Source organism: Myotis lucifugus, unplaced genomic scaffold (genome assembly GCF_000147115.1).
Source record: "Myotis lucifugus unplaced genomic scaffold, Myoluc2.0 scaffold_207, whole genome shotgun sequence".
In the NCBI taxonomy this organism is placed as follows: domain Eukaryota; kingdom Metazoa; phylum Chordata; class Mammalia; order Chiroptera; family Vespertilionidae; genus Myotis; species Myotis lucifugus.
In genome coordinates, this window is record NW_005871255.1 from 147,314 (window position 1) to 160,745 (window position 13,432).

General features: G+C 38.5%; 1 protein-coding gene across 19 annotated transcripts in view; it reads left to right on the forward strand.

Annotated features, from left to right (window-relative positions):
- Window positions 1-13,432, forward strand: part of SIPA1L1 (signal induced proliferation associated 1 like 1) — a 322,135-nt gene that overhangs the window by 33,682 nt on the left and 275,021 nt on the right. For 2 of the 19 annotated variants that reach the window (XM_023761346.1, XM_023761345.1), the window contains one exon: window positions 10,397-10,497. The exons of the other annotated variants lie outside the window; for them this stretch is intronic. The gene's annotated coding sequence lies outside the window, so the exon portion shown is untranslated. The remainder of the gene's footprint in view (window positions 1-10,396; window positions 10,498-13,432) is intronic. 19 annotated transcript variants of the gene reach the window in all.

Consider the following 13,432-nt stretch of genomic DNA (forward strand, 5'->3'; position numbering starts at 1 on the left):
TACAGTTATGAAGTAGCAACAAAAATAATTTTATGGTTGGGGGTCAGCACAACATGAGGAACTGTATTAAAGGGTCTCGGCATTAGGAAGGTTCAGAACCACTGCTCTAATACCTGCCATTTTCCTCCCAGATTGATCAATTGATCTACCTACCTATCTATCTATCTATCTATCTATCTATCTATCTATCTATCTATCTATCTATCCATCCTTTCATGTATTTTCTATATATTTAGAACTTAATGACACGGATGGTTTTAAGGTTAATTTCTCTACCTTTGTGGCATCCCAAAGTATTTATAATAATTCTGGGCATGAGAAGATTAGAGAAAAAGATCTGCACCTGAGATAATTTACAATTTATAGGGTTAGAACTCAGAAATGAATTTTCCCAGGAGGAAAGGGAACTGTGCAGACCAAAACCAAACACTTTCCCTCTCTCTCCTTCAAGAAAAACACCCCCAAAACCCCACATTGATTGCACAGAAAAAATTGTGCTGAGTTGGGATTGTCATAGTGTTTCTGGATGCAAATGAAAGCACATTTCAGAGAAGTAATATATCGGCTTTTTAAGCAATTACCTAATTTCCCTAATTTACTTTGAGGTAGTGAGTCACTTCTAAATTAGTTTCTATACCTCTTTAGGCTGGTGACTTTCCAATTTTAAAATATGTGAAACTCAGCTTTAAATGATTGGCAATTGAGCGAATAATCCAAAAATCACTTATCAGTAATGCATTGTAGGATGCCTCTTATAGCAGATTTAGTTTCCTACCTACATTGCCAGTTAGCAGGATTTAGTCTGGAAAGCATTATTAGCACACCAGCAAAGACAGCACAGTGGGGAGGAACTGGCTCGGGGTTTGTAACACACCACAGGTGATGTGTGGACATAATTTCTTTCCTGTGCACCCTGAGGTCAGCCTTAATCAGAGCTTTGCAGTAACTTCTTAACTAATTTCCCTGCATCACTCTTTGTAAAGCTGGGTCTTATTACTCTCTGCTTAGAACATTTCAGGGCCTCCCTGTTATCTATGGCAGTGATTCTCAAACTTTTTGGTCTCAGAATCCCTTTATATTGTTAAATTGTTGAGGCCCCAAGAGAACTTTTGCTTAGGTTGATTATATTCTTCACTATTGAAATTAAAACCGAGAAAAATTTACACAATGGAATACTACTCTGCTGTAAAAAGGAAGAGAATTTTACCCTTTGAGACAGCATGATGGACCTGGAGAACATTATGCTAAATGAAATAAGCCAGTCAGAGGAAGACAAGAACCATATGATTTCACTCATATGTGGAATTTAATGAACAAACTGAACTACCAAGCAAAATAGAGACAGACTCAGATAGAGAGCAGGCAGACAGCTCGAGGAGGTGGTGGGGGTGGTGGTATTGGTGGGGTGGTGGAGGCATTGAGCAAAAAAGAAAAAAAAAGAGAGAACTCATGGACATGGACAACAGTGGTGATTGCAGGGGTAGGGAGGTGGGTGGAGGTGGAAGAGGGCATAGATGGGATAAATGGTGATGGAAAAAATAAATTAAAATAAAAAAACCCCAAGGGAATATACATTTCCTTAGTGCAGAGTGATGACATAATCCCAGTCATGCAGCTTCTGGGGAACATGGTACAATTGTGAGAAAATGAGAGTGAAGCAGGCAGGTAGCACGGTGTTATTTTTAAATGTTAAGATTTATTGAGGTATAACATATAAAGTGAAACCCACCCTTTTTAGTGTGCAGTTCTTCTCTGGGTTTTAACAAACACGTATGGTTGTGTAACCACAGTGAAGTTATAGAACATTTCCATTTCCCCAAACTGTTCTCCTACCCTTAGCCTCATACCCTCTGACCTGTTTCCTAGCCCTTTAGTTTGCTTTTGCCCAAATGCCACATAAATGGAATCATACAATCTGTAGCCTTTTGAGTCTGGCTTCTTTCCTTTAACATAATGCATTTGAGATTCATCCAATGCTGTTGTGTGTATCACTAATTTGTTCCTTTTTATTGCTGAGCCTTACTCCAATGTATGAATATACTGCAGTTTGTCTATTTATAAGTTGGAGGCAATTTGGGTTATTTCTAATTTGGGATGTGTCTTAGTTTTATTATTAAAATAATTTCAACCTCACAGACCTCCTGAAAAGGTCTCAGGTACCTCCAGGATCCCAACACCTCTCTCTGAGAACCTTTGGTTCTCTTCAATACTTGCCTGGGTGTGATGTAAATGCCAAGATCTAGCCCAAGGGTCTCCTCTGTGCAGGCCTCTCTAAGGCTTCTTCTCACCATAACCCCTGTGCACCTTTGTCCCAGGGCTGGGCTGGTCATCACCATCTTTGTGTTGCTGCTGCTGTGGTTTCACTGTTCAGTAGTTAAGGATGTGATAGCTTCCCAGCTTCTTGAGGGCAATGCCTTTCCTCTCCATCCTGAGCACATGCCTGGCACTTAGAAGAAGATATAGTACATGTTTGAATGAAGGAATAATAATTCCTTTACATTTGTAAAGCATGTATTATTTATAAGATGTTTTCCCATAACATGTTTTCAAATCTGCAAAGTACCTAGCACAAAGGATTTTTATGTCTTACTAGAGGCCCGATCCATGAAATTTGTGCAAGGGGCTCGGCCCTCGCAGCCCTGGCAGCCTTGGCAGTTCTGGCTGCCTCGGCCCTCGCAGCCCCGGCCTCATCCGGAAGGTCGTCCGGACAGTAGCTCGGATAGTCGTTCTGCTGTTCGGTCTAATTAGCATATTAGTTCTTTATTATATAGGATTTTGATCAGATAGGTATATTAAGTCTTAAAGTTGTGGTCTTAACCAAGTTACACCTTAGTAAACCTGGGGAGCTTCTAATAAATGTGCTAATACCTCACCAATTACATCTTAATTTCTGAAGGTCAGGCCTGGGTATTAATATTAAAAATATTACTGTGGAATCTGATGTGCAGCCACAGAAAATCATGGGCATAGAGTTTGATTTACCATGAAGTCTTAGTGGTGATTTAATCAAGGCTAGAAACATGTTCCAAATTAAAGAAAAGAACAAAACTCCAGAAAAAGAACTAAACAAAATGAAGAGTTCAAAACACTGGTTATAAGGATGTCAAGGAACTTTGGGGAAGAGTAGATGAACTTAGTGAGAACTTCAACAAAGAGATAGAAAACATAAAAATGGAGATAAAAACCATAAAAAAGAACCTGTCAGAAATAAAAAATACATGAACTGGAATGAAGAATACATTATAGGGAATCAAGAGTGTAGTAGATGAAGCTGAGTATCAAATCAGAGATTTGGAATATAAGGAAGCAAAAAATACCCAATCAGAACAGCAAAACAAAACAAAAATAATCTGAAAAGATGAGGATAGTATAAGGAGCCTCTGGGACAACTTCAAACATACCAACATTCACATCATGGCGGTGCCAGGAGAAGAAGAGCGAGAGCAAGAAATTGTAAACCTATTTGAAAAAATGACAGAAAACTTGCCTAACTTGGTGAAGGAAATAGACATACAAGTTCAGGAAACACAGATTAACCCAAAGAGGCCCACACCAAGACACATCATAATTAAAATGCAAAAGGTTCAAAACAAAGAGAGAACCTTAAAAGCAGTAAGAGAAAAGCAGTTATCTACAAGGAAGCTCTGATAAGACTGTCAGCTGATTTCTCAACAGAAACTTTGCAGACCAGAAGAGATTGGCAAGAAATATTCAAAATGATTAAAAGCAAAGACCTACAACCAAGATTCTGATGTTAATTTTAAGGTGTTTATTGAAAAACAAGACCCGGAAAGAACCAAGAGATTCAGAGAAACTTGCTTCAGGAAGGAGAGCTTAGGATGTCACCTTAGCCTAATTTGAATTAAGGCTGGTAAATAGAAGGCTTTAGACAGGCCTACACTCTCATGTCCCTTGCCTCTTCCTGAACTACCTATAAGTTGTACAGTCTCACTTCTGAAATTGAATAACCCTTCCCCGCTTTCTCCTTTGTTAAAAAATGTGTTATATACCCAAATATTGCCTCACCATCTTTGGAATTTTTATGGGGTTTTCATGCTTTATGAATTCCCCATGTGTATGTATTAAAACTTGATATTCTCCTGCTTGAAAAAAAAAAAAAAGACTAGAACCCAGGTCTTTGACTCCTCTAGTGCCTTTTTTTCTCTGCACTGTGAACTTTCATGTGGAACTTTTGTGTGAATGGAAGCGCTGCAGAGACTGAGAGCCTTGGTGTAGATATTAGCGTTTCCAGGGCATGGAGGTACTGTAGCCTCAAGGCCAGAACACTGGATTTAGAGTCAGTAGACCATGTTTACATTTGGGCGCTGCACTTATTAATTGTTAATTAATAAATACTTGAGTGTTCTCACTTTTAAAATAAGGATACTACCTTAAATTCTATAAGCTTATTGTGGGGATCAAATTAGGTAATGTGTTTGAAGATTTATTTAAAATATAAAATCCTTTTGTAAACTATAGTGCTTTCTAAAACTTATTTTTATTTTAGCCTAGTGTATTTATTGGCTAACTTTCCTTGAGGGTCATAAATTACACAAGTAATACATAAATACAGTCTCACTGAAATAGTCAAATAGCAGAATTATTCAGAGGAAAACTAAGAGGTCACCATTGCTTACATACTTTCAATTCTTTGTGTATGAATTTAAGTACATAAATATGTATGCAATGTAACATAAGTTATTTTTTGGTTGTCTAAACATAGTCATATTTTATATGTTTTATGTATTTTTTTAACTTGATAACATGTCTTAGATCATTCCATATTAGTATATATAAATTCCTCTTATTCTCTTTATAGCTGCTTAATTTTTTCATATATTTTCTATATTGATGGACATTAGCCTGTTTCAGTTTTTTACTTTTGCAGAAAATTTTAATGAACATTATTAGAGTTTTCTTATTAAAATATTAATTAATTCTTATTAAAAGATTTATTTTGTCTTCAGGATATTGAGAGATGAAGTAGTAAATGTCTTGCATATGAAATCTTAGACATTGTATGCTCAAGTCAGAACAGAACTTAGATTTTTTTTAAAAATTGTGATAAAGTATACTAGACCTTGGAGAACCTGTTCATATGGTTTTGTAAATTTTCCTTTTTTTTTTTTTTTTTTGGTAGTCTCATTTCACTCTTTGGATAGACCTTTAAAGACCTGTGAGGGTATTGCTCAAGTTTAATTCCTTTAGGTGTGGTTGCTACATGCTTTTCCCTTCCATAACAAACAGCAATAATGGCCAGTACTATCTTATGCTAAGCACAGAGTTGAGAACTTCTTGTATACACAGTCTCATTTCTTTCTCTCAGCAACACAGTGCAGTTGGTGGTATTTCTCAGGTTGAGTATTTAGAAATGATTTGGAGAAGTCAAGTCACATGTGAAGGTTAGATTTAGAATGCAAAGATTTCTACTTCCAACTATGATGGCAGGATTTTACGGAATCTGAGATGGTGCTTTGCACCTATGACATCACAGTTACTTTCTAAATTACTTATATTTCTGTTTCGCCTTATAATACCAGTAATAATTTAACAAATGCAGAAATGGTTTGTGCTTTGGAGCTCTATTTTATAGAAAGTATTTATAATAAAAGCAATATACTAATATCATTTAGTACAAAATTATTTTTTTAACTTGAATATAGTGGGGTGATATTGGCTAGCAAAACCATACTTCAAGTGTACAACTCAACAAAAAATTTTCACCCTACATCATGTACCCACCCAAGCAAAGTCTCTTTTCCTCCTCATTTTCCTCCACTTTGCCCACCTCCACCTACACCACCCCCCTTCCCCTCTGGCTGTCACCACACTGTTGTATGTGTCTTATATATCTATTTTTTGTTTAATTCCTTTACCTTCTTTCATCCAGTCTTCCAACCACCCTCCCTGTGATAGCTATTAGTCTGTTCTCTATTATCTGTGAGTCTGTTTTATTTTGTTTGTCAGTTTATTTTGTTCATTAGATTCTACATGTAAGTGAGATCATATGGTATTTGTCTTACTCTGGCTGGTTTATCTCACTTAGCATAATAATCTCCATCCATACTGTCACAAAAGGTAAGATTTCCTTTTGCTTATGGTCTAGTAGTATTTCATTGTGTAAATGTACCACAGCTTTTTTATCTACTCATCTACTGATGCACACTTGGGCTGTTTCCAGATCTTGGCTATTGTAAATAGCACTGCAATGAACATAGGGGTGCATATATTCTTTTGAATTAATGTTTTGGAGTTTCTTAGGACATATTCCCAGAAAAGGGATCGCTGGGTCAAAAGGCCAGTTCCGTTTTAATTTTTTTAAAAATATATTTTTATTGATTTCAGAGAGGAAGGGAGAGGGAGAGAGATATAGAAACATCAATGATGAGAGAGAGTCATTGAATGGCTGCCTCCTGCACGCCCCCACTTGGGATTGAGCCCACAACCTGGGCATGTTCCCTTGACCAGAATTGAACCCGGGATCCTTTAGTCCGCAGGCCGAAGCTCTATCCACTGAGCCAAACCGGCTAGGGCCGTTTTTAATTTTTTGAGGAAACGCTGTATTGTTTTCCACAGTGGCTGCATCAGTCTACATCCCCTCCAGCAGTGCACTAGAGTTCCCTTTTCTCTACATCCTTGACAACACTTCTTGTTTGTTGATTAATTGATGATAGGCATTCTGGTAGGTGTGAGGTGGTATCTCATGGCTTTAATTTGCATCTCTCTGATGATTAGTGACATTGAGCATTTTTTCATATGTCTATTGGCCATCTGTATGTCCTCTTTGGAGAAGTGTCTATTCAGGTCCTTTGCCCATGTTTTGTTTGGGTTGTTTGTCTTTCTGGTGTTGAGTTGTATAAGTTCTTTATATATTTTGGATATTAACCCCTTGTCAGTTGTATTATTGGCAAATATGTTCTTCCATTCAGGGGGTTCCCTTTTTGTTTTGATGATGGCTTCTTTGGTTGTGCAGAAGCTTTTTAGTTTGATGTAGTTCCATTTGCTTTTCTCCTTTGTTTCCCTTGTCCATGGAAATATATCAGCAAAAATATTGCTATGAGAAATGTCTGAAATTTTTCTTCTAGGATTTTTATGGTTTGGAATCTTACATGTAAGTCTTTAACCCATTTTGAGTTTATTCTTGTGTGTGTAATAAGAAGGTGGTCTAATTTCATTTTTTTTGCATGTGCCTGTCCAATTTTCCCAACATTTATTGAAGAGACTGTCTTTACTCCATTGTGTGCTCTTGGCCTCCTCTGTCAAATATTAATTGACCATAAAGATGTGGGTTTATTTCTGGGCTCTCTTCTATTCCATTGATCTATATGCCTGTTCTTGTGTCATTACCAGGCTGTTTTGATTACAGTGGCCTTGTAGTATAGTTTGATATCAGGTATTATGATCTCTCCAACTTTGTTCTTCTTTCCCAGGATGGCTGAGGGCGTTAGGGGTCTTTTTTCGTTCCATATAAATTTTTGGAATATTTGTTTTGATCTGTGAAATATGCTGTTGGTATTTTATAGGAATTGTTTTGAATCTGTAGATTGCTTTGGATAGTATAGACATTTTAATAATGTTAATTCTTTTAATCCATGAACAAAAACACACTGAAATATATGTTCTCTTAATTTAAATTATAGGCATAATTGTTTTAAGGAGCCATGGGTGGTTATTTCTCAATAACGATTATTATGAATGGAATTTTAGCAAATACATGGTTTCACGTATATTCTTTGTGTACTCCTGTGTCACATTTCACATGAATGATATAATAAAATAGAGGTTTAAGTGACATGGTCTGGAGTCCATGTGATGGTGAGTTTCAGCTTTTTAATCCTTACTCAGTCTCCTTAATAAACAAAACTCCTTTTTAAACTTGAAATATGGGTCTGAATGGTTGAAGCAGACACCATATTGGGTGGGCTCTCAGCCTTACAGAATGAACTCTGTATTTTATTAAGAAGTAAGAAAATGTTTGATAAACCACAGTTCAGACATTATCATGCTGTCTCATTTCCGGTTTTTAATTTATGAGTATTCTTTAAAAGACATATTTTGGCTAGTACATATTTGATAACTGACTGACAGAAGAGAATGAGTGCGTTGGCTCACCTTCTTGTGTTGACTTGCTCACTAAGAATTAGTCTGGCACCACAGAGTGGGTTTACATCACAGGAAGCAATTGGGCGGTAGTGACTTTTAGTTAATATTGTTATATAGTATACTCAAATCAATAACCTAAAGCAGTCTACTCTAAACAGTACATTTAAAAAATGGTCTCAGATTTATCTTTTTCTAGATTTGCTAATTTGTTTGGCAAGATCCAGAAACAACATTGTATTTTATTGCTACCTACTTGAGGCTGCTTTCTGAGATGACACACCCCACCCTTCAGAGGAATTCATTCCTTTTTCTAAAATGTAGTATTTGTTATTTTTATCCATGTTCTGGACTTAAATTTCCAGTTTTCAGAATTTAAATATTCATGTACATTCTGTCCTAGTGGCATTATATAAGGATCCTCCCCTCTTTTAATATGTGGACATTACATTCCTTGGCCTAGTATTTGTTTTGCATCTGTATTTCAGTGTAATCCTAACAAGTTCATTCAAGCAGTGGTTGAACTGAGGTTAAGTGGTATTATGGTTGTTTGGCAGGATATGGCCATAAACACTTCTCTTTAAACACAGAATGGCCTGGGGTGACTGTAATATTCAATTGCATAATCATAGATTACACTTTACAAACACTAGAATGAGTACATGGGCCGAATACATCTTCAGTGAGAAATGGCTCAATGGGATGAAGTCTACTTTAGAAATGATCTGTAGAGTTCCCTTGAAACTATTATAATTAATACTAGAGGCCTGGTGCACAAAATTTGTGCATGGGGCAGGGGATCCCTCAGCCTGGCCTGCACCCTCTCGCAATCCGGGACTGCTGACTCCTAACCACTCTGCCTGCCTGCCTCATTGCCCCTAACCACTCTCCTGCCTGCCTGATTGCCCCTAACCGCTTGCTTGCCTGCCTGATCGCCCCTAACTGCTTGCCTGCCTGATCGCCCCGAACTGCTCTCCTGCCTGCCTGATCGCCCCTCACCGCCTCTGCCTCGGCCCCTGCCTGCGATGGCAGCTGTCTCAAACCCCGCTGCTGCGGCTTTATCCGGAAGGTCGTCTGGAAGGATGACCGGAATGACATTCGGAAGGTCGTTTGGCTGTCCGGTCTAAGTAGCATATTACCCTTTTATTATTATAGATTATGCATTTAATAAGAATGTTTTGATTGGGTGGATCAATGAATAGTTTGTCAGGGTTTCCAGTAAGTCTCCCACCTAACATGTAAAGGAATAGGTTAAAATGTTGCCAGTGTTTTGAATATGTATTATATAGATAAAATTTTTTTATCATATTTTTTTCTCTCTTATTTCTCCCTTCCTGATATTTTTGTGATTTCAGAGTTGTTTTGCAAAAGATACCCTCAGAAGTATTTCACTCTAGGCAGTGGTTCTCAACTTTCTGGCCCTTTAAATACAGTTCCTCATGTTCTGACCCCCAACTATACAATTATTTTCGTTGCTACTTCATAACTGTAATTTTGCTACTGTTATGAATCGTAATGTAAATATCTGATATGCAGGATGGTCTTAGGCGACCCCTGTGAAAGGGTCATTCGACCGCCAAAGGGGTCGCGACCCACAGGTTGAGAACTGCTGCTCTAGAGACAAGATAGAGTGGGTTTAGAGTCACTGTATTTGAAATGAGCAGTAATGTGTCTGTGTAGAGCAGTGATGGCGAACCTTTTGAGCTCGGCGTGTCAGCATTTTGAAAAACCCTAACTTAACTCTGGTGCCGTGTCACATATAGAAATTTTTTGATATTTGCAACCATAGTAAAACAAAGATTTATATTTTTGATATTTATTTTATATATTTAAATGCCATTTAACAAAGAAAAATCAACCGAAAAAATGAGTTCGCGTGTCACCTCTGACACGTGTGTCATAGGTTTGCCATCACTGGTGTAGAGCAACTCTACTGTGGGTGTGAGGTAGTATTGGACAACACTGCATGTTACTGTGGGCAGCCCAAGAAATGAAATGAGATGCCTGTTACAGTGGGTAAAAGGCCTTTTGGGCATATTATATATTTCTTGAGTCTGATGTGAATATTTTTCAAAAAAATTTTTACTTCTTTAATTATCATTTGCAATATTTTTCAGAAAATTGGATATATTTGATACTGGACTCAGTGTTTTCATACTCTTGACTTTTACTAAAGTTTTTAAACCATTTATTCTTTAATTTACAAATAGGAGTTCCATTTTTCTTTTGGTAGTTGTCAACATATGTTCCTCATGTATTTTATTCAAACTGATTTTGTCTGTAATCTTGTTTTTAGAGAAATCAAATTGTTTGGAAATATTTCCTTGACACAGGCCCCAAGGCTGAACACTATAGATTTTTTGGAAGTTTCTTAATTTTTGCTTCATGTATTTTGAGGTGTGTATACATTCATAATTGTTATGTCTTCGTGGTAAATTGTTCCTTTTATACTTATAATGTTCTTTTTTCTCTGGTAATACTCTTGGTCTTAAAAGTTGATTGGATGCTCTGTATGCGTGGTGGGTTGGCATTTGTGGTGGTCTACTCTGAGTGATTAGCTTGGGCCCTGCCGTTTCATTGGGAGTTCCTGATGCCAATTTTTATTGACCTTTTCTCTCAGGTTGGTCAGTTTCTCTAGAAAAAGTTTTCCAGTCTATAAATCTGAAGGTGGCTGGATGCCTACTGTTAACTGATTCCCCATGTTTTTCAGTATAGAGACTCTGTTGTGTCAGGCTAAATCTCATTAGTTCCCCACAGAATAACCCCCAGTCTCACGCTTCTAAGTTGCTCAGTTGTTGGGTTAGGGAATTAATTGCTCCTTTACACAGACTCTAAAACCAGTTCCTTTTGTTTTCAGTCTCACCCTTTACACAGACCTCAGTTCTGTAGCCTTTCTGGATTCTGCATCATGAGTAGACATTTTTTTAGCTGAATTTTCTTCCTGGTGACTTCCTCACCTCAACCCCAGCAGTTAGGCTTCAGCTTCCTCCAGTTTGCTAAATCAGTTTCCAGTTAGGCATTGTTTTTATATCTTTCAGAAATTTGTAGAAATTTCTCATATGCTGTTGTTTCTTCTCCTGTTTTTTAAAAATTTATCATTTTAGGAGGAAATGAAGGTAAGCATATATTCAATCATCTTCTATAGGGACTTTTTAGTTTATTTACATGAAGCCTTTTAATTAACATACATTATTGTTAAGCTGATCTTTAGGATGTAAAACACGAATTCAGTGTTATCTTTTGCTATATATGGAGAAAAGGAAATGTGTGTGTGTGTGTGTGTGGGGGGGGGGTTCCACTGTGTTTTAATGATTTGAAAACTAACATACTTATTGCTATGAATTTCATTTATGTTAGGAAGTATTTTGATGTTTACTTTCTCTATGCTTGGTTTGAGCACTCAGTAATTTACACATTTTCCATTTTACAGTTTTTATAATACTGTCATTTTTTTGTTGGAAGGGGCAAATAATTGCATAAATATTATAAATGATTAGTTATCTTTGTATTTTGAGAATGTGTTAATTGTTGCTATATTCTTTCAAATGCCTTATTTTTGAAAATAAACACAGTCGGGCTATTATATAAAATAGAGATTTCCTTGACCCTGAGATACCTGGGTAAATCAGTTAAATACACTGCCATCTTCTTGACCTATGAATGGGAAATATAAAATTTATAGGATTGTTAAGGCTATCTTATTTGTAAGATAACAGACAGGAGAGTGTTTTAAAAATTGTAAAGGAGGACATCTGTGTAAGGTGGTGTGATGAGTAATTAATGTGTCCTTGGGCAGTCAGGAATTAAAGTATTTGTATATATGCTCTTTGGTAATTGAATACTTCTTGCAAATAACTTTTAGATGAATATTCTTCATGGCGTAGAACTTGTCCTGTGCTTTGCAAAATGATGTTCATTTCATGATACTTGTGAAGGCCAGGGTCAGTCCCAATGCTGTTATTTAAAGGATGCTCAAGAACTCATAGACCTCTAAGTTGTTCTGTGTTCAACCTAGAATTTTGGGATGCTTTCCAAAGACTCCTGTTAGGTTGCCAGTCTTATCACTGGAGAACTTATATCTTGAGATATTGTCTGCCTATGGAATGTCAGCCAATTTAGTTTGGGGAACAGGATATTAAGGAATAGGATAAAGGTCTGTTTTTTGGGAAGGAGGGTAGAACAAATCTAAAATCTAGAGCAGTATCAGGGTGGTAGGCCTTGATAAGGAGCCATAGCTATTCGCCTTGGGAAGCAAGGAAGTGATCTCAAGTGGAGTAGGGATAATGTTGTAGTACTTTTAGATCCAGCCCTGTCTCATCTCGTAATCATCATCATACTTCTATGGTTGTCATATTTAAGCATAAAATCCATTGCACTTAAATTCCAAAGGTCTAGTAAGTACTAGCAACTTAGCAACACTTACTGGTAATATGCTCCTCCTGTAAGCCTCTTAAAGCTTGTTTCAGATGCGAGGAAAAATGGAAGTTTTCCCACTCTTAATTAGGAGAACTAGGGGGAAAAAAGAATATTAATAATTGGCTATTTCTGTTATAGCACAGTTGGCATTTAGATAAAGTATAAAGCATTAATTGATGTCATGTATTTAATGAGTGTACAATCTTCCCTTTCCCTGCCTCTTCCGCTCTTATTTAGTTTACTAGAGGCCCGGTGCACAAAAATTTGTGCACTCGGGGGGGGGGGGGGGGTCCCCCAGCCCAGCCTGTGCCCTCTCGCAGTCTGGGACCCCTCGGGAGATAACGACCTGCTGGCTTAGGCCTGCTCCTGGGTGGCAGAGGGCAGGCCCAATCCCTAGGTGCAGCCCCTGGTCGGGCTCAGAGCAGGGCCGATGGGGGAGTTGGGGCGACGCCCCCTGTCATGCACAGAGCAGGGCGGATCGGGAGGTTGCGATGCCACCCTCAGTCACGCTCAGGGTAGGGCCGATTGGGGGGTTGGGGCATCGCCCCCTGTCACACTCAAGGCAGGGTCGATGGGGAGGTTGCGGCGCCACCCCCTGTCATGCACAGAGCAGGGCCGATCAGGGGGTTGGGGCGCTGCCCCCTGTCACAGAGCAGGGCCAATCAGGGGGTTGGGGCGCTGCCCCCTGTCACTCACAGAGCAGGGCCCATCAGGGGGTTGGGGCGCTGCCCCCTGTCACTCACAGAGCAGGGCCCATCAGGGGGGTTGGGGCTCCGTACCCTGTCACACACAGAGCAGGGTCGATCAGGGGGTTGGGGAGCTCCCCCCTGTCACGCACAGAGCAGGACCCATCAGGGGGTTGAGGAGCTCCCCCCTGTCATGCACAGAGCAGGGCCGATCAGGGGGTTGAGGAGCT